This window comes from Oryctolagus cuniculus, chromosome 5 (assembly GCF_051225735.1).
Source record: "Oryctolagus cuniculus isolate XC-2025 breed Fujian yellow rabbit chromosome 5, ASM5122573v1, whole genome shotgun sequence".
Taxonomy (NCBI): Eukaryota; Metazoa; Chordata; class Mammalia; order Lagomorpha; family Leporidae; genus Oryctolagus; species Oryctolagus cuniculus.
Genome location: NC_142871.1, coordinates 149,917,953 through 149,938,858, shown reverse-complemented (window position 1 = coordinate 149,938,858; position 20,906 = coordinate 149,917,953). Strand labels below are relative to the sequence as shown.

General features: G+C 42.4%; 1 long non-coding RNA gene across 4 annotated transcripts; it reads left to right on the top strand.

Moving 5' to 3' along the window:
- Positions 1-8,133: 8,133 nt before the first annotated feature.
- On the top strand, positions 8,134-12,375 carry LOC149126788 (uncharacterized). Of its 4 annotated transcripts, none has more exons than XR_016233485.1 (3): positions 8,134-8,355; positions 10,554-10,678; positions 12,077-12,375. It is a non-coding gene; the product is annotated as an uncharacterized LOC149126788 (long non-coding RNA). The 4 variants fall into 4 exon arrangements; XR_016233484.1 differs by lacking the exon at positions 8,134-8,355 and adding an exon at positions 9,761-10,162; XR_016233486.1 differs by lacking the exon at positions 8,134-8,355 and adding an exon at positions 11,662-11,780 and having other exon boundaries at positions 10,367-10,678.
- The last annotated feature ends 8,531 nt before the right edge of the window (positions 12,376-20,906 follow it).

The following is a 20,906-nucleotide window of genomic DNA, read 5'->3' as shown; positions in this document are numbered from 1 at the left end:
AACCCCGGAGTGCCAGAGCCGCAGGCGGAGGATTGGTCTATTGAGCCGCAGCACTGGCCTAGATAAATTATCTTTCTAAACACAATAAACCGTGTGCATGAAGTTCAATGTTATTCAAGGTGTTTAATGGGAGAAACATGAGAATAAGGATTCCTATTAGATATCTGCCATAACACACTGGAAATTCTCTCTTGATTTTCTGAAATCTTGTTTCTCACTTTTCTAATAAATTAGATTCACAAATAAACTTTACCTTGCTCACATCTCTAGTGCACTGAATGAACAAAAGCATTACTAGTGGATTCTTTCGGAACTTTGTAGGGCAGTGAGTGTGAACCTTGTTCCCCTGATGAGGAAGCTATGGCAGGAAGTTGAAAGAATTGTCACAAATTGCAATCAGTAAGTTGTTGCTGCCAGAAATAATCTCAGTGATACTTTTCACCTAAGGGTTAAAAATATACTGGCTATACCCACACACGAAAAGTTTCTCAGAATACATTATTTTTCTGGAAGGCTCCCAGTAGGTATTCTTCTTCATTATAATCATTATAATTGGTGATGTCACCGATTCTGCATGTCTGAGTTCATCTTTCAGAGTAAGACAGTTACTACAGAATCTTAAATTTTACTAGTACACCATTAGTTTTTATTGTAAAGTTAAAAAGGTTATCCAAATCTTCTTAGGTCTCACAGACTGGTGAGAACATGAAATATTGACAATAATATCCAAATTTCACAAGTTTACCTTGAGACATGAATATTGCAGGATTTCTGGCACTACTCAGAAGTCTCCAAATATTCTGAGGGTCCTTAGATGTGTCTTACAAGTGAAATCAGAATCAGGATAGCCTCTGAGTATAAGAAAGGAAACAGACACCACTCTACCTGCCAGATTCAATTGTTCCTCTTATCACCTGTGAAGTGGGATAATGGAGCACCCTCTTCCCAAATTTCCTGAACATACATACACACACACACACACACACACACACACTGCTTGCATATCAACTCAGGAAAAAATATCTCTTGGGAAAAAGAGTTCTCTGCATCTCCTTTAATCGTCCAACCTGCTACACTTTAAATCAATGATTTCAAGTCTAACAGTTTCCTCCAGTACAACTCCATAAGTGACAAAGTTTCCCTATGGACTCAATTCCCACATAGGAAAGCATACTTATTGAAATTCAACAACCAATTCAAACTTCCTTCCCAGACATTTTCTAAAAACTTATTTGAAAGGCAGCAAAAGAGACAAAGAGAGATTAAGAGAGACAGACAGAGATCTCTCATCTGTTAGTTCATTCCCCAAAAGCCCTTACTTAACAGCTGGTTCTGGGCCAGGATGAACTCAGGACCCTGGAACTGAATCTGGGTCTCCTATCTTGGTGACAGGTATCCAACTACTTAAAATTCCCTGGATATACTTGGGTAAGAAGCAAGAATCTAGAGTTGAGCCAGGACTAAAACCCAGGCACTCTGTGATATGGGATGTGAGTATCCCTCCTGTGTCTTTACTGCTAGGTCAAAGGTATACAGCCCATTCTCAGAGATTTTAATATCCTGTTTCTTCTTGTTCATTCCCCATTCCCAACACTGAGTGTTGTTGCTCTAAATGAATGCCATGGCTAAGCACTAAACATAAAATATTATTTATCTCAGGGAAAAGCAATTAGAAGCTATCAGTCATTCATTATAATCCCATATAGTCTCTATTGTGAAGCATATAAAGTGTATAATGAGTCCAGAATAGTGCTGAATTAAAAAACAAAAATGATTCCATTTAACCCTTGACTTCAATCTTGAAATATTTATTCTCCTGGCCATATTTAAAAGCCCAGTTGAATAACGCTTTCAAGATATTAGGTAAAATTATAAAAGAAGAGAACATTCCTTTCAAAATCACTCACAAAGTAGTGTGATAAAATAGAATGTGTCATTATGAAAAAACATGATTATTAATTAAAATTAATTGAGCACATTCTCTTTTTAGAAACATACAGAACACATAAAATCCAAGCTGCAAAATAATAAATCAGAATCCAATACACTACCAATAAAAAGAAGTGGTAAAAGTTAAATTCAAAGGGCTTCAGGAAAGACCTGAGTCTATTATTGTTTAAATGATCATCAAGAATAAAAATTATGATTTGATGGGGACCAGCACTGTGGTGAAGGAGGTTAAAGCCCCCCCCCCCCCCCCCTGCAGTGGGCACTGGTTCAATTCCCGGCTGCTCCACTTCCAATCCAGCTCTCTGCTGTGGCCTGCGAAGGCAGCAGAAGATGGCCCAGGTGCTTGGGCCCCTGCACTCTTGTAGGTGACCTGGAAGAAGCTCTTGGCTCCCTGCTTTGGATTGGCCCAGCTCGGGCCATTGAGCCCATTTGGAAATTGAACCAGCAAATAAAAGACCTCCCTCTCTGCCATTGCCTCTGTCTCTCTGCTTTTCAAATAAACAAATAAGTCTTTTCATTAAAAAAAATTATGATTTGATGCAGAGAAATCTCCAGTTCAGGAGGGAAGCACACTGAAACCTAAACTTCTTGGGAATTCAACAAAATGAGACCCAGAATCACACATCAACTCAAGAGACCAAGGTTCAGTAAAACTCCATCCAAGTCAGGTCCAGTATCTTTGGAGAGATTACACTGGGTTAACGACTTTTAAAATAGTCAAATTATGGATTATTTTACAACAAGTTGATATAGATTATATTATTTACTTATAAATGATTAAAAGAAGTTTGCTTCAAAAACATAATGACTTTCTTCCTTGTGAGTGATATTTTGCACTGAAGTCTAAGGCCACTCATAATTGTTAATAATTTTTAAAAATCACCAATATGTTTTATTTTTTATTTATTTATTTTTTTGACAGGCAGAGTTAGACAGTGAGAGAAAGAGAGAGACAGAGAGAAAGGTCTTCCTTCCGTTGGTTCACCCCCCGCCCCAAATGGCCGCTATGGCACTGCACTGATCCAAAGCCAGGAGCCAGGTGCTTCCTCCCGGTCTCCCATGCGGGTGCAGGGCCCAAGCACTTGGGCCATCCTCCACTGCACTCCCTGGCCACAGCAGAGAGCTGGACTGGAAGAGGGGCAACCGGGACAGAATCCGGCGCCCGACTGGGACTGGAACCCGGGGTGCCAGTACCGCAGGCTGAGGATTAGCCTAGTGAGCTGTGGTGCTGGCCTCACCAATATGTTTTAATGATCATACTTTTTAACACTCATTTGTGATTGTGTGATTTGTGAATTTTCATTGTGTTTGGATTTTTATATATTTTCAAGTATATTTGATCAATATTTTCAAATTCTACTAACTTCAATTAACTTAAAGGTTTAGAATGGTATTTGATTATTCTCTAAAAATAGGCTATATACTTGCCCTCATTTTCAAATTTGCAAATAGGTGGCTATGTTTTATGAATTATTATTCTGTCTTTAGTTGCAATATTTGAGTATATTCATGAAAATGTATGAAGGCATTCTTAAATAAATGGTCTTTGTTTCCAAGTCTTTTAAATAGAAATTTACAGAGTTGCAATGACAGATCAGTTCATCTCTAGTGATCTGTTCTAATACCTGATTCTATCATAATTATTATTTAAGCAAATAGAGGCAGTGTTTAGCATTTTAATGGATATTTCCATTCAATAAACCAGAAATGGACATGGCCTATGTGAACCTTTTTACTGTAAAAGCAAAGTGCGTCCACATATTGTGAACAATAATCTTGGTCTATGTAACAGAAAAACTTTTACAGATTATTCACTTTAGGTGACCATCACTAATTATGGAAGCTATCATGCCCCTAGGCTTCAGATTAATTTAAAAAAATCTCTCTCATTGCTTTTGGTTATTCAAGTCTTAGAATTGCTCTGTGCGCCTCCCCAAGGCCCAAAGACGGCTGCTCAAAGGCAGATTTTACAGAAGAATGTGCAGCCTGTCAGGCAACTCCGAGTGTAAACAGACTTAGGGAGAGCAAATACACAGAATCCAGAGGCGACACAATAGACTGACCTTCTCATCAACCTTTCCCTCCCCTTCCCTTAACCATGTAAAGTCAGGAAAAGTCAAAGCACCAGAAGAATAATAAATGAAAATTGACCCTCGCTAACTGTGGATTTTCAGCGCCTGATTACCCACCCATCCTATCTCATGCATCAAAGAGCAAAGGGTAGGGAGACTGGGTAGAGCAGCAAGGAAAAAAGACAAAGAGAGATTCTGTTCTGGCCGTTTGGGATCTGGTTACCAGCCTGAAAAACAAGAACAGATGTATTTGCATGATTATAAAATAAAATGCCTTTCAAATAACTTAATCTGCAGGAATATTATAGTATATACGATTGTTCTTAATTCCCCAGGGATAGGCAACAGACTGTGGGATCCTTTGTTTACCCGTGGGTCTAAAGATGGAAGAGTCTTACATACACCTCTGAACGCATGCTAGCGGAGAACACATGTGGGAACCAAGAGGATTACCGTATTATCCTGCTCTTGTTTTCTGTACTACATCCACTTCAATCTACAGGCAAATGAAAACAGAAACAGGCCCGAGAGATTATAAACAGGCTGCAGCCATTGAAGGCTGCTCTTCTAAAGTTGATGTAGCCCAAGACACAGGCTCCTTTCTTCTGGCCCTAAAAAATTCTCTATCATTTTGAAAAGAATTAGTTGAGGTAAAAATCACCCAAAAGGCAATGACTGTCTTCTCTTCCCAGAGGAGTCGACTTCAGCCAAGCAGACAAAAATATAAAGTTTCCGTCACAGCTGAGGGGTCAAAGCCAAGAGGCAAAGTCCATGTGCTGTGCAAATATTCCTGGTTACTGGTAGGAAATAAAGAATCTCCACACAGCAGCTCAGACTCAATACAAATTTAGGGGAAATGCAGAGAAGAGAGTGCACTGCCCCCCTTTGTAGAACTTTCCTGGGACGTTCACAGACTTCATTTTCCATTTGGCAGAAAGAGAACCTGGACCCGCCCCAGCTGGACCATTCAAAGAGCCCTGCAAGTGTTGTGTCCATAGGGCCCACTTGTGCCCTGAACGAAATGACCCTGGCCAGCTGTCAAAAGGCTGAGCTTCAGTGGCAGCAGGAGGCCATCAGGGTCAGATATGCAAGCAAGCTGACCGGCTCACAGGGTTACAATCACGTCACAAAAGGTCGCCTCACTTTTTTCCATTCCAAGCCAGGGTTGTCCTATAATGGTGGTCCTGGAATATTAATAACAGGGACAACCAACATCTTTCAGGGAAAGCTTCCAGAACATTTTCCAAGGAAAGACTGGTTCTTAATTCTCCAAGTGACAGATAAGAAAACTCAGGCAGAGAGAAGAATGAATAGACCCAGAGCACACATATAGTTAGGAAAGGCTGAGAGAAAGAACTCAAGGGCACCTTCCCAGGTCACGTTCTGGTTCACAGGAAGTTTTTCAGCTGCACTTTTGAAAGGTTGACTTATCCGTTCTCAGGAGCAACAGAGACCAGGAGGTTCCCTGTACTTTATTTTATTAAAGATTTATTTGAGGGGGTCAGTGCCATGGCTCATTTGGTTAATCCTCTGCCTGCGGCGCCGGCATCCCATATGGGCATCAGGTTCTAGTCCCGGTTGCTCCTCTTCCAGTCCAGCTCTCTGCTGTGGGCCGGGAAGGCAGTGGAGGATGGCCCAAGTGCTTGGGTCCCTGCACCCGCATGGGAGACCAGGAGGAAGCACCTGGCTCCTGGCTTTGGATCAGCGCAGCGCCAGCCGTAGCGGCCATTTGGGGGGTGAACCAATGGAAGGAAGACTTTTCTCTCTGTCTCCCTCTCTCACTGTCTAAACTCTACCTGTCAAATAAAATAAATAAATAAATAAAAAGATGTATTTGAAAGTCAGAGTTACAAACATATATACACACACGGGGGTGGTGAGCAGAGAGAGAGAGAGAGAGAGAGAGACAATGATACTATCTTCCATCCAGTGGTTTATTCCCCAAATGGCCACAACGGCCAGGACTGAGCCAGGATGAAGCCAGAAGCCAGGAGCTTCTTCCGGCTCTCCCATGCGGGGCGGGGTGGGGGGGTGTTAACCATCTTCTGCTACTTTGCCCAGGCACATCATCAGGGAATCAGATCAGAAGTGAAACAGCCCAGCATTCATATGGGATGTCAGCGTAACAGGCGGAAGCTTTATCTGCTATGCCACAGCGCCAGCCCCAGCTCTGTACCTTGAACTGTTCCTATCCCATTAACTTGTCCTCTGATTTAAACAGATAGGTAGTATCTTTACTGTTCCAACTGTTTTTTTTAAGTGCACTGTAGTCTGCTACAGGCCCTAAATAAGAACCTAAACAAAATGCCCAATTAAGGAAAATAGGCAGCAATGTTTACTTCTCCTACCAGCATAAGAAGGCAATTTAATGTACAAACATGAGATCACTCATCTCAGAGGTACAGCTTTTCACATTCCTTTGAGCAATTCAAGAACTGAACTCTGATTTGCCTGTGACATCATTCGAAGTAGAATTACTCTAACATACCCATCGAACTTGTCAGAAATCTACTGCTTTTCTCCAACCATAATCTAAGATCACGAAATCATCCTGGCTTCCCTTTTAATCTGCCAGCACACATTGATTAAGTACTTCCTAATGTTAGGAAAGAGGCTACATAAACTTGTGGTTAAGAAAGAGGACTTCAAAGTAAAGCTCTATTGTTCACAAATCCTGCGATCTTGGAAGGTCAGTCATCTCTCTGCCCAGAGTTCTCATCTGTAAAACTGGAATGGGAAGAGTCACCTGCTTCCTGTGACTTTTGAGAGAATGACATGAGCTGTACATGCAAAGAGCTTAGAAGGCTTTCCTGTGCCTAGTAAGCACCTACATGCATGTTAGACCACCAGAGAGCTTTCACATCATAACACAGAAAGTTCTGATTCCTGCCTGTGGGAGCCATACCAAAATGAGGACATGGAAAATAAGGTATAGCATTTGGCTGAATATATGAATATATGTCATGATGATAGTCAAGAATTAGAATAGTTGCAGAAAATAAGGAAGAAAGGAGGAAAGGAATGAGGCTGCCCTGAGTATATACGTCTATGTGTTTATGCTGTCTTCCATAGTTCTTACATGATATACCCATTAGACAGATACTTAAGACAACCTCGATGTGCTGCCCTAACAACTAAGGTGCTTTTCAGTCTCCTGAGTCCTGGTCTAAGGTCTTCTTTTCATTCAAAAGTATGGTTTTTTCCTTTTCTTTTAAGATCTATTCATTTATTCGAGAGGTAGAGTGACAGAGAGGGAGAGACAAAAACAGAAAGAGAGACCCTCCACCTACTGGTTCACTCCACAAATTGCTGCAATGAATAGGGGTTGACCAGGTTGTAGCCAGGAGCTAGGAACTCCATCTGTTTCTCTCACATTTAAAACAGGGCCCCAATTCCTCAGGCCCATCATGCCCTGCTTTCCTAAGTGCATTAGACAGGAGCTGTATCAGTAATGGAGAAGCTGAGACTCGAATTGGTGCTCTGATATGGGATGCTGGCGTCATAAGCAAGGGCTTAACCTGCTGCGTCACAATGGCAGCTCCAATCAAGTGTGTTTTAGAATTTCTCCCTGACAACTTTCCAAGCATTATGTGCTGGAATTTAATAAGGAATCTGGAAATAACTAAGAAATACAGCTTTTCCTAAAAGTACTCCAAAACTAATATATTTTAATAATTTTTCTATTTATACATTATGATATATATTCACTTTTTAAAATTGGAAAATTCAAAAAAGTATGAAAGAGATCAATACAATATCCATACATCCACCACACAGAGATAACCACTGTGGTACAATCTGTTCTGATCTTTTTAAAAGAACAAATAAATGCACATACCACAGAATAGTAACTATACCACATGCAGAGTCTTTAGGTCAGTCTTTTTCATCTAGCAAACAGTCTTTAAGCCCTTAGCTTTTCTTTGAAGGCATCATTTTACATGTTGAATAAAGTTCAGTTTCATTAAATAATGAGCTAACATATCATGCTTATTAACAACATGATAATTCAATCACTATGAGATAATCACGCCAACATTATCCAAAGAAACAAGTCAATCTTTGAGTGGCAGAGACGCTGTAAGTAGCTATTCCTCCACGCAGACAGTCTGCCAGACACAGCAAAGCATTCCTTTGAGCAATGGGCCACCGTTGTAGCGGCAAAGCCCATGACCTACATAGCACGGGCTGTGTTGAAAGCCAGGATCTCTCACATGGATTCCTTCCACTGTATTCCTGTTTTGCTATCTTTTTTCTCAGGGCAAGAGGGCTTTACTAGTGTGGTAGCTTCCCCAACTGTTGGAACTTCTGGCGAGGAGAAAGCCAGATACATGTGAGTAACTGGGAAAACTAACCTAAATTTAACCTAAAACTCTCTTAATAACCTCCCCACTTTCTTTCATGTAAACTAGCTAACTATGTAAGTAACATTAACACAACTGCAACTCTGCTGGTTGTCACAGTGACCTAGCTTACATAACTCCAGGCATTTCCATTTGTTTGCTTTTCAAGTCACTCACTTCCACAGACGTGGAATTAAGTGGTTATACAGGATCAGCTGTCAGATTTGGCACTGGAGTCACATTTCCATGCCTAAGAAGACAGGCACATTTCGAAAGAGTAGGGATATGAGAAACTTTCACTGCAACTATAAAACTAGCACGGGTTTATATTCCATAAAATTTCAAACCAGCGTGGTTTTGTGTATGCCTTGTATAAAAGCTCTTCTCACATGGCATTTTAGTATCTAGAACATAGACATATGGCCATCCAAATTCCTTCATGGAGAAAGATATTATTGGGAGAAGGGGCTACACATGTTCTTATATTTATAGGGGAAAAACAGAAAGTTTCCATTGTGCAATTATAAGGATGCCACAGTTCACAAAATACAGTCTTCTGAAAAGTTATTCATAGCCAAACATGTGTTTTACAATCTTCTCATTGGTTTCCATTGGAAAATCAAAGACAGGTCATTGAAGAAATGAAGAAGAAATAAAAAAGTTTCAAAGAACAATTTACCCTTGTATCTCTTTCTAGTGCCACAATAGTGCTGCATAACAAATCATCTAAATCTCAGTAGCTTAAAACAATAAGCATCTGCTTTGCCTGGCCAGTGATTTTGGTGGGATTGGTTGGGCTTGGCTACATAATTCTGGACTTAGCCTGGCTCGCTTACATGTCTGGGGTTCACGCAGCTGTTGCTTATGAGGATGGCATCAGCCAGGACAGCTGGAATGATTTGACTCTGCCATCTGACTTTCCATCCAGCAGGCTAGCCTGGGCATGTTTCCTTGCAATTTCAGGGAAGCAAGAGACAAGTAGAAATAAACACAGAGTTTTTTTTCTCAGCTCCCCTAGTGTCTTACCTGCTAACTAATGTTTCACCAGCAACTTTTCAAGTCCAGCTCAGATTGAACGGATAAGGGAATAGATGCTACCTCTTAGTGGAAAATGACCCAAAGTCATATGGCCAAAGGCATAGCTACAGAGAAGATGAAGGATTAAAGTCATTGGTATACATCATCTGTCCCCTTCTATATGTTTTTTGAAGATTTATATATTTGAAAGGCAGAGGGATAAAGACATAGGGAGAGGCAGAAAGCAAAATCAATCAGCCATCTGCTGGTTCACTCCCAAAATGTCCTTAACAGCTGGGGCTGGACCAGGCCAAAGTCAGGAGCCCAGAACTCCCTAAGTGGCTCCCACATGGGCAGCAGGAGCCCAGACACTTGGACCATCTACCACTGTTTTCTCAGGAAAATAAGCATGAAGCTGGATTGTAAACAGAGCAGCCAGGGATTAAACTGTCACTCAGATTCGGGCTGCCACTGTTGCAAGCTGCAGCTTAACCACTCTGCCACAAGGACAGCCCTTCCCTTATATTTTTAAATGACAATAACAACAATAATAAAAATAAACAATGTAATTCATATTTTTGAGAGGCAACTTGGTTCAATATTCCAAAGCACTATGGAAGAGGAAAAGATTTATTTCTTTTATCATCTACCTTAATTGCATGGCTGAGGGTCCTATAACAGAAGACAGATTTTCAAGAGGAAAGCGTATGGATGTATTCACTGGAAGTTTTATGTGACATGGAAGCCTTCGTAAGGAAATGAAGACCCAAAGGAAAAGAGGTGCCTCTATATTTTATTGCTAAACTTGATGAAGTGTAGACAGTTGTGCAGAAAGATGATCAGACAAGAGGTATGGTTCAGTGGTTTTAAAACAAGAGGGTAGCAAGGCCTGCTTGTTTAAATTCTTCCCTGTGTCTTTAACAGATAAGGATGTTCCTTTTCTCCAAGTATAGGAAGAGCACTTCTGGAATGAGGATCTAACAACCCGCCTCAGGGGAGAAGGGAGAGGTGACAGGTTTTTTTCCCTAGGTTTTGCAGTCATGATCCGGTGCCATTATTTTGTGTAGTGTGTTCTGAACCTCAACAGCACTACAGAAAGAGCAAAAAGGACACTGAAAATTCAAGAGGTTTTCTCAAAATCTTGTTGATTTCTTTGTTCTTTTTTCTTAAGAGCTGTGTTGAGAAAATGTAATCTGAAGAAAAGTGGGTAAAAAGAAAAAGAAGTGAAACAGAACTGGTGATATTAACTTACTGATAGTCCTTACAACAAGCAGCAGGACTATGTTTCAACTCCAGGTAAAAAGTAAAAACTTTCCCAAGACCTTTTGGAAAAAGTACTGAAGCTTGAGCTCCAAATGTAAGACTAACTTAAATGTTAATATTGCTTTTTTTTCTTTGTTAGTTTAGCTAGAGGTTTGCTTATTTTGTTTATCTTTTCAAAAAAAACCTCATAAATTTTATTGATCTTTTATACCCATTTTTTAAAATTTCAATTTCATCCATTTCTGCTCTGATCCTGCCTTCTGATAATTTGGGGTTTGATTTGTCTTGCTTTTCTGAGTCATTGAGATGTATTGTTAGATTATTTGAAAAACTTCCATTGTTTTAATGTATATACTTAATGCTATAAACTTCCCTCTTAATACTGCTTTTGCTGTATCCCACATATTTTGGTATGTTTTGTTTTCATTTGCTTCAAGAAACTTTTTTTTGCTTTTTTATTTTTTTTATTTAAGGTATACAAAGTAAATACAAATTCAGGAACACAGTGATTCTTCCTAACATGCCTTCCCCCGACCCGTCTACCTCCTCCCTCTCCTGTTCTCATTCTTATTTTTTTACTAAGATTTATTTTCGATTAACTTTATACACATAAGATCCTACACTAAGTAAAGAGTCTGAAAAATAGTATGAAATAAGTAGTATCAAAAAAACTGTTGCTCAATAGTAGAGACAGGGCTGTTCAAAGTCATCACATTTCAAAGTGTCAATTTAACTTCCATAGATTACCTTTTAGGTACTTTATTATTTACCTCAGATTAGGGAGAACATATGGTAATTGTCTTTTTGGGACTGGCTTATTTCACTAAGTACAAATTTTTTGCATCGATTTTATTGCAAATGAAAAGATTTCACTTTTTTACCCACTGTGTAGTATTCCATGGTGTACATATCCCATAGACTGGATAAATAAACTTTTTACTTCATTTTTAATTTCTTCAATGACCCAATGGTCATTCAAGAGCATACTGTTCAATTCTTTTTTTTTTTTTTGTCAGAGAAGGCACATGGTTTGATTGCATTTTTTTAATTTACTGAGATAATTTATGGCCTAACGAGTGGTCTAGCCTGGAAAATGTTCCATCTGCTGATGAGAAGAATGTGTGTTCTATTGCAGGTGGGTGAAATGTTCTGTTAATGTCTGTTAGATCCATTAGCTATAAAATATGGTTCAACTGTGATATATTTTTTTGATTTTCTGTCTGGAACATCTGTCCATTGATGACAGTGAGGTGTTGAAGTCCCTCACTATTATTGTATTGGAGTCTATTTCTCTCTTTGTCTAATATTATTTGCTTTATTTATATTTGGTTAAACTTGATTTGAGTACATACATATTTATGATTGTTATATCTTCTTGCTGAATTGATCCTGTTATCAATATATAATGTCCCTATGTGTCTCTTTCCACAGTTTTTGATTTAAAGTCTGTTTTATCTGGTAAGAGTATAGCCACCGCTGATCCATTTTCAATCCAGCTCTCTGCTGTGGCCTGGGAAAGCAGTGGAAAATCGCCAAGTTCTTGGGCCTCTGTACCTACATGGAAGACCTAGAAGAGGTTCCTGGCTCCTGGCTTTGGATCAGCACAGCTCTGGCCATTGAGGGCATTTGGGGAGTGAACCAGTGGCTAGAAGACCTCTCTCTCACTCTTGCTGCCTCCTCTTCTCTGTAACTCTGCCTTTCAAATAAATAAATAAATATTTTTGAAAAAAGGAGTATTAGCTACTTCTGCTCATTTTTGGTGTCCATTTGCATAGTATGTCTTTTTCCAACCCCTTCCTTTCAGTCTGTGTGTATCTTTACCCCTTAAGTGAGTTTTTGTAGGCAGTATATACTTGTATCTTATTTTATTGTTGTTTTTCATTTGCTTTTATCCATTTGGCCAATCTATAGCTTATGACTGGGAAATCCAATCCATTTACAATCAAATTTAATATTGATAGATGGTAACTAACTCCTGTCATTTTGTTGATTGTTTACTAATTGATTTATTTTTTCTTTTTTTAAAATTTTTATTTATTTATTTATTTTTGACTGGCAGAGTGGACAGTGAGAGAGAGAGACAGAGAGAAAGGTCTTCCTCTTGCCGTTGGTTCACCCTCCAATGCCCACCGCGGCCAGTGCACCGCGCTGATCCAATGGCAAGAGCCAGGTACTTATCCTGACCTCCCATGGGGTGCAGGGCCCAAGCACTTGGGCCATCCTCCACTGCACTCCCTGGCCACAGCAGAGAGCTGGCCTGGAAGAGGGGCAACCGGGACAGAATCCGGCACCCTACCGGGACTAGAACCCAGTGTGCCGGCGCCGCAAGGCGGAGGATTAGCCTAGTGAGCTGCAGCGCCGACCTACTAATTGATTTATATAATCTCTGCTTTTATCTGCCTCTATTAATGTTTGTCTTTGGGCTTTGGTAACTTTCTGTCTTGATAAATTTGGATTCTCTTTTCTTTCTCTTTTGTGCATCTGCTCTGTTAGCGAGTTTTGTACTGTCATAGTTTTCATGATGGTTATGTTCTTTTTATTCTTTATTTTTTATCCTTTTACTTCTAATGTAGGACTCCCTTCAGGATTTCTGGTCTTTTGGTGATAAATTCTCAACTTTTGCTTGTCTGGGAAAGACATTATTTCTCTTTTACTTCTAAAGAAAAATTTCACCGGATACAGTATTCTTTGTTTGGAGTGTTTTTCTTTTAAAGTTCTTGAATATGTCATCTGATTCTCTTCAATTTGTAGGATTTTTGCTAAGTAATTCGCTTTCAGTCTAATGGGTTTTCTATTATATGTAACATAACATTTTTCTCTCACTGTCTTTTAGATTCTCTCCATGTCCTTATCTTTTCACAATTTGCCTACAATATGTGTTGGAGATCTTTGTTTGTTTCTTGGTTGAGTGTGGTTAGGATCATTAAAGCTTCCTGCACCTGAATATCCATATCTCTTTCAAGACTTGGGAAATTTTCATTTATTATTTCATTAAATAGTCTCTCAATGCCTTTTTCCTTCTCTTTCAAGTATCCCTAATAGTATAAATATTTTTCATTTAATGGTATCTGTCGCTCCCCCTCTTCGTGGAGGAGCAACACAGGACCCTGCGCTGTTCTTTCGTCTGCTCGGCCCTCCCCGGGTTTGCTGCTGGTTCTTCCCGGGTTGGCTACTATCCCTTCCACCTCCGTGGAAGGGCAGTTCCCCCTGGCCACATTCCCCACTTCTGCAGGGGAGCGGCACACCGCCGGCCGGCTCTTCTCGGGGGCTGCACAGGTGTTCCCCTTAGATGTTCCCCTTAGATGTTCCTGGTGCATGCCATCTCTCTCCTCCTTTATAGTCCTCCTCCGCCAATCCTAACTCGGCTGCCCACACGCCGAGTACGCTGCTCTCCTCCAATCAGGAGCAAGTCCTACAGTTTATTGGCTGAACTGGAGGCAGCTGTGCGGAAGCTGTTTACTTCTCTCCCAGTGCCATATTGTGGGAGAGCAGATGCATAGAATAAGTCTTAATTCCAGTAACTTAGTCCAGTCCGGATTGCTCCCCACAGATCCCCCTTTCTTTTTATTTTTTGGCGTTGATACGCGCCTGTCTTTGGTGTCCCGCGGCACACACTCTGCTCTACTTGCTAGAGTTGCCACAGGCTCTTACAAGTCCTATCAATCAGGCAAACCGAATCCGGGTCCTCTCTTCGCCATGTTGTGAGGAGGTTTTTAGGCGCTGATGCGTGCCTGTGTTCGGTGCCCTGCAGCGCATGCTCTGCTCTGCCCGCAGGGGCTTACAAGCCCTAACAATCAGGCAAACCGAATCCAAGCCTTCTCATTGCCATATTGTGGGGGAGACTTATTAGTGTTGGTTCGTGCCTATCTTCGGTGACCTGCAGCTCGTAAGTTGCTAGCGGCCCGCAGGTGCTCATCGCCTCACTTAATCAGGCAGACCGAATCCAAGCTCTCACATTGCAGTGTTGTAGGGAGGCCTTTCTATTTCTCTATTTCTCTATCTCCGGGCATTCCTATTTCTCCCATTTTACTTCTATCTTCCAGCATTCCTATTTCTCTCACTTTACTTCTAAAACTTCTGTTTCTCTTATCCCCGCGGTTTCCCTGCGCCCGCCCGAGGCTGCTTCTCGGCACCTCGCCCCGCGGCAGCTTCACGGCTCTGCGCAGCTTCCCGGCGCCTTGCCCCGCCGGCGCCCGCCCCGCGGCGGCTTCCCGGCTTTGCGCCGCTTCAGCCCGCGCTTCTCTCATCTGCGCGGCTCGGCTTCGCGCGCACACTCCGCGGTCTCCACGCACTTCGCGCCCGCACCACGGCCTCGCGCCAGCCCTGCGTTCCCTATCTATTCACGCCCCGTGCTCTCTCTGCACGCGGCGGCTTCCACGAATGTTTCCGCCACCACCGGCATTCAGTCCAAGTTCCCCGGACTAACCTGGCGAATTTCAACCTGGCGGCCCACGTCTCTGCCTCTGGTTCCAAATCTTCGCCTCTTGCTCCCCGGGGTGACTTGAAGAATTCCAAGGTGGCTTATATCTCCGCCTCGGCCTGCACTCGCGGCTTCATCCTCCCTAACATTTTTCTCTACCCGGTATGTTTCCTTAAGTTTTCTTCCAACAATATTCCTCTCATTTCTCCTGGCTACTCCCCACAGTCCGTATCCGAGTCCAAGCCTCCTCCAGGTTTCACTTTCGCTTTCAGTCTCCTAGCTTCCCCGCCATAGTCCGCATCCGAGTCTATGAAAGCTTTCACTTTCGCTTTCAATCCTAACTTCTTTCCCACAGTCCATATCCAAGTCTATGCCTAGGCTTTCAATAGCTTCTTCCGGCACCTTTTTCGTCCGGCTTTTCCCTAGGCTGTTTGCTAGTCTCTCTCTCCGATAATTTCCCTAGGCTGTTTGCTAGTCTCTCTCTCCGATATTTTCCCAGTTCTTCCCGTTTCTTCCCTCCTAAGTTTGCTATCCGTCCTAGGTTTCCTATCCGAGTCACGGCACCATTATGTCGCTCCCCCTCTTCGTGGAGGAACGACACCAAACCCTGCCTAGGCTTCACATCCGAGTCACGGCACCATTATGTCGCTCCCCCTCTTCGTGGAGGAGCAACACAGGACCCTGCGCTGTTCTTTCGTCTGCTCGGCCCTCCCCGGGTTTGCTGCTGGTTCTTCCCGGGTTGGCTACTATCCCTTCCACCTCCGTGGAAGGGCAGTTCCCCCTGGCCACATTCCCCACTTCTGCAGGGGAGCGGCACACCGCCGGCCGGCTCTTCTCGGGGGCTGCACAGGTGTTCCCCTTAGATGTTCCCCTTAGATGTTCCTGGTGCATGCCGTCTCTCTCCTCCTTTATAGTCCTCCTCCGCCAATCCTAACTCGGCTGCCCACACGCCGAGTACGCTGCTCTCCTCCAATCAGGAGCAAGTCCTACAGTTTATTAGCTGAACTGGAGGCAGCTGTGCGGAAGCTGTTTACTTCTCTCCCAGTGCCATATTGTGGGAGAGCAGATGCATAGAATAAGTCTTAATTCCAGTAACTTAGTCCAGTCCGGATTGCTCCCCACAGTATCTAATATGACTCATAAGCTTTCTTTATTCCTTTTCATTCCTTTCTCTTTATTTTTTGTCAGACCGGGTTACATCAGAAGTCTTGTATTCAAGATCAAAAACTGTTTATCTTGCTTGGTCTAGTCTGTTGTTGAAGCTCTCAACTGTAATTTTTATTTCACTGATTGAAGTTTTCAGCCCCAAATTTCTGATTCTTCTTTGATGAAAATTATCTCAGATTAACTACTCATGTATATACTGCGTGGTTTTCATTATTTTCATCAATTTGTATTCTCTAACATCTCAATGAGTTTCCTTAGGATCATTATTTTAAAATTTTCAGACTTTCACAGATTTTCTTAAATCTGGATCTATTTCCAAGAGAACAGTTTTGTTGTTTTGGAGATGTCATGCGTCCTACTTTTTCACGTTTCCTGTGTTCCTACACTGCTGTTTGTACGTCTAGTGTAAGAGTCTCTTCTTTTTGAAGTAGACTTCTTTGGAAAAGGCTTTTGTTTAAATGGAATGAGGTGTGTCAGGTAGGTAGTCGCTTTGGTTTTCATTCTAGGTGAGCTCAGCAGTGCAACCTGAGTGACTTACTCAGTTTTTAATTATGTCAGCCAACTCCCTGGGTACCAAAAACCTAGTCTCTAGCAGGTTGTGGAGACAGCGGTGTGACACTGAAGAAGGCATGGACTTCCAAAAGTGTGAGTCCTCAGGCCACAGAGAGTTGGGTATTAGTTACACCACAGCTTGTGATGGAAGAGGGGCTGAACATTTCCCCAATATCTATGGTACTATGTCATATGAATAGAACCTTCCGCAGGTACTGCTGGATGAGCATGAGTGATGATGTAACCTTTAATTCCAAAAAGCCCCAGTCTCAGCATGTTGCGGGGGGGGGGGGGGGGTGGATTGAAGGGAATTTTTATCCAGAATCCATGAGGTGAATACAGGTTATGCTTAGGATTATGCACTGGCAAGTGTGGGTATAGAGCAGTGGACTTAAGGTAGGGTTTTCCCCAGATCCCGCAGGGTACATTCAGGTGGCTTTGAAGAAAATAGTACTAATAGTCACAGTCCCAGAGCTGTAGGACACTAATCATATGTTGCCCAGGACCCACAGGAGAAGACTGTGCTGGGGACTGTGCACTGGCAGGCATGGTCTTACTACAGTGCAATGAAGACAGGGCTTTCCCCACATCCCAGAGGTCAAGAACTCATATTTCTGGGACCTATAATGCCAACAGTCACAGTGCCAGGACTACAGGGTGCAGAGGAGACCATACCTGGTTCCCACATTTCATGTACAATTTATTCTGGGGAATATGCCCAGGCAGGCATGCCTCTGAAGCAATGGGATGTAGACAGAGTTCTCCCCAGGGCCGACAGTGTGTTGAATCTATGGAACATAGCTCCAAAAGTCTCAGTCCTGGAGCTATAGGGCTCAAAGAATACTTTTTATAAGTCCCACAGGGTGATAATAGCTTATCCTTGAGGTTGTGCACTGACAGGTCTCCAGGACTGATTCAGAGGAATGCAAATAGGGCCTTTCCAGTCCCAGAGCTGCAGGGTCTGTGAAGTCCTGGTATCTTATGCAAGTCCCCACGCATCGATTGCTAGTTACACTGGGGATCATGTACTGGCTGGTGCGGTCCTAGAGCAGAAGTTTAAGGGCAGGGCCTCCCCCTTGGGACTTGTTGAACCAGCAGTCACAGTCCCAGAACTGTAGGATGCAGAGACGTTCTTACTCAGGTATCCCAGTGTAAGAGTAGATTGTACTGAAGATTGTGGAATGGCAGCTACCAGCTGTAGCAGAAAAAGGCAATCAGAGCCTTCCAGGTCCTACCGGTGAATAAAAGTTACTCCAGAGACTTTAGCACCTACAGTTACAGCCCCAGAGCTACAAGACAGAGAAGGGACTTCCTCCAGTTCTCACAGGGCATGCAGTCATGCAGGGCTTCTGCCCACGTGTGCTAAGAGATGCAGAAAGGGACTGGTCTGGCCTTCTGCACTTGTATATTTGCTGCTGCTGGCACCAAGCCCAATAAACAGAGGAGGAATGTCCCTACATCACACAGAGAGTGCTTGTGGCTCCCTGATTGGTTTGTAGCAACCCCACAGATTCAAGATGCAAAGGGACCTGTTCTCTGCCCTGTGATACACACTAACTCTGATTCTAGGGGTCTCTGGTAGCGATGGGGCTGCCTACTGTTCCTTAAGACAGAATGGAGTTTAGTACTGGCTGTGTCACAGAAGCTTGGGCTGGGGCTTTGGGTGGGAGGCAACGTGGGTCCCATTTTTAGGGTAAAGCTGTCTCGCAGATCCTGGCTAGTTCTTTGGACTGGATTTAAAGCCAGCAAGGACTGTGGACTTGCCCTCTAGGTAGGGTTCCTGATCTATGGTAATGGTGGCGTTCATGAACTTTTCCACTTCCATTTTCCCAGCGATGTGGAATCCCCCAGCCAGGGCACTTGGATAGGAGCTGCCAAGTGCTTCAGTCCTCTCTGCTGGCTTAACAAGTCTCTGTGTTGTGCAGAGTTCCTGTCAGTTCTTTACCAAAGTGTGCCCTCAGTCAACCTCCTGGATATGGTATTGCCCTCGTTCTCCTCTGTGGCAAGGTGGGTGCAGGGCCACTCCACTCAGCCATCTTGCATCTTCCTGTATGGCTGCCCAATCCTACATTTACAGCCTCCAAAACTGTGAGCTAAACAAACATGTTTTCTTTACAATGTGCCCAGCTTTTGGTATATTTATTAAACAGTAAATGGACAAGAAGAACAATCACAGTTTCATATTTGTTGGTAAAAAATGGTTGCATATCACCCCCACTAGCCTATCTGGTCCATGAGGACAGATAGCCTGTCTGGCTTTGTGGTGTTGTACCATCCACCCAGCAAAGCTTCTAGCTTTCAGTAAATGTCTAGTGAATGCAATAATAAATAAAAAGCAATTAACAGAACATGCTTACTGGAAAGATATGATAATATTATAGATAACAGGGCACATGTATGGCTGATGAGAATGAAAAAGTTCTTCATCTCAAGTTTTAGATAATTCATTTTTTAGTGAAGGGACCAATCTAAAATACATATTTTAATATTCCTGTGTTGAGTGTTCAATACATGAAGCCTTGACATGTGGATGCAATCACATTTCATGTTTTTTCCTAGTAAGCGCTCAAGAAAACTGACATCAGAGACTTATTTAAAAATGCAGGTTCTCCCCCAGGATGAGCCTCTCTTCTCCAGCATTTTCAATTTGAGAGGAGGATAAAAGGGGAGATATACATTTCATTCCTAATTCATAGATTCATAGTCAGCTAATGCAAAATCAAAGGCATCACTGAGGCACTCTGCAAGTGGTTAACACTTCCTGGAGATGATTCAGAATTGCCCTCATTCCTTGCTAACCTCCTACATGCTGGTTTTACAGGACTTTCTGTATAAGAAAGCACTCTCTGTTATGCCTGCCAGGGAGCAGAGAAACCAAAAAATATGAAGGTGCTTCTTTTACTGTGCTGGAAGAATGCACATAAGAAGGGGAGTTTTGTAGTTAAATTCATAATGGAATTGGAAATTGCTTCAGGCAGGAAGCTGGTATGCTTGCCTGTCACGGCTCTACACAAAATGGCATACGTCCCAGAGCATCGGAGTCTAGCATGCTGGATCATAGACATCACACACGCTGGCTACATCCAGCCCAGTGGAGTTCTTCATTTATCCATGTATTTTTAAATCCTCAGAATATCAACGTTTATGATATAGACTAGAAGCTATAATTCTCAAGACAAAGCAATCAAAAGGGAAAGGAATAGGCTGGCTTTGTCACATAGTGGGTTAAGCTGTCATCTGTGACACTGGCATCCTGTATGGGTGCTGGTTCAAGTCCTGGCTGCTCTGCTTCCAATCCAGCTCCCTATTAATGCACTTGGGAAAGCAGCGGAAGATGGCCCAAGTGTTTGGACCTCTGCCACCTACATGGGAGACTCAGACGATGTACCTGGCTCTTGGCTTGGCCTGGCTCCACCCTGGCCAATGTGGCCATTTGGGAAATGAAAGTGGACGGAAGATTCATTCTCTCTCTCTCTCTCTCTCTCTCTCTCTCTCTTCCTCCCTCCCTCCCCTCTCTATGACTCTGCCTTTCAAGTAAATAATCTTTTTTATAGAAAATGGAAAAAAGGCTTTATCATAGAGAATCTAGAAACATTACAATAAATGTCAAGACCACGCTTCCTAAGTGCAGTCGACATAGAAGCAAAAGTGAACTGAAAGAACTGTGGCAATTCTCTCAAATCACTTTGCCTGCAACATTGTCTCCCTTCAAAATTCACTTGGTGACTCTATTGTTTTTCTTTAGACTACGATCACATATAGCTATGTATAATTCAAGAAAAAAGTCTACATACATTCTTCTCATGGAAATTATGCATTAAATATGTAATTATGAAGAAAGCTCAATGGTTAACATCTGGAAAAGTACTGAAGTTACAGCTCAATGCAAGCTGGAAAATGAGTGAAAGAAAATAAAGAAGGGGGAGAGGAAGGAAGAAGGGAAAAAGAAGTGAGAGGAGAAGAGAAAAGAAAGGTCTGTTATGCTTAAGTTTATACAACTCCCCCAGTGAACGCTTGTCTCAGCAAAAATCATACATCATCACTTTCCATAGGCAAACTCCACTGGAATGTATCCTTTTCCCAAAATATTGTATTTCATTTAATTTCTATAAAATATTGTAA